The sequence below is a fragment of the Penaeus monodon genome, chromosome 24 (genome assembly GCF_015228065.2).
Source record: "Penaeus monodon isolate SGIC_2016 chromosome 24, NSTDA_Pmon_1, whole genome shotgun sequence".
Classification (NCBI taxonomy): domain Eukaryota; kingdom Metazoa; phylum Arthropoda; class Malacostraca; order Decapoda; family Penaeidae; genus Penaeus; species Penaeus monodon.
In genome coordinates this window covers 14,106,384-14,106,927 of record NC_051409.1, presented here as the reverse complement: position 1 = coordinate 14,106,927, position 544 = coordinate 14,106,384, and positions in this window count along the sequence as shown.

Below are 544 nucleotides of genomic sequence, written 5' to 3'. Positions count from 1 at the left end.
ATGTAATGAAAGAAAAATTGAACCATTCTAAACACACGTGCTTATTCACTCCAATTTAGTTTATCGTCTATACGGCTTTAAATGGGTTTTGCAAGAAATAAAACAACCGATCTCATTCAATTGATTTTAATCGACAACATTTGGAAGAAAAATTGGATTATAAGTGAATAATTTCGATTTTGTAGACAAACAAGAAAATGCAGAAAATATGTTTAATATTATTTCTTATACTCGGTATCACTAGCTATTATCCAAATATCTATGATGTTCTACTTATACTGTAAGAACAAAATTATAGTTATTCCTTTATTATGAAATAACGGTAGCCTTTGATTTCGAAAAATTGAAAGTATATATTTATTTAGATTCAGTGTACATTTCATATTCTGTTAAATGTAGGGTTGCCACAGCTAAGTGTCCAGCTAAGTGTGCGATTTGTGGATCGGTGATAAATACACGATTTTCCTCATAACTTTGCGGTTATTGCCGATGATTAGTTAAAAGCTTATGCACATTTGGCAAACTTGACTATGCATATAGCGTA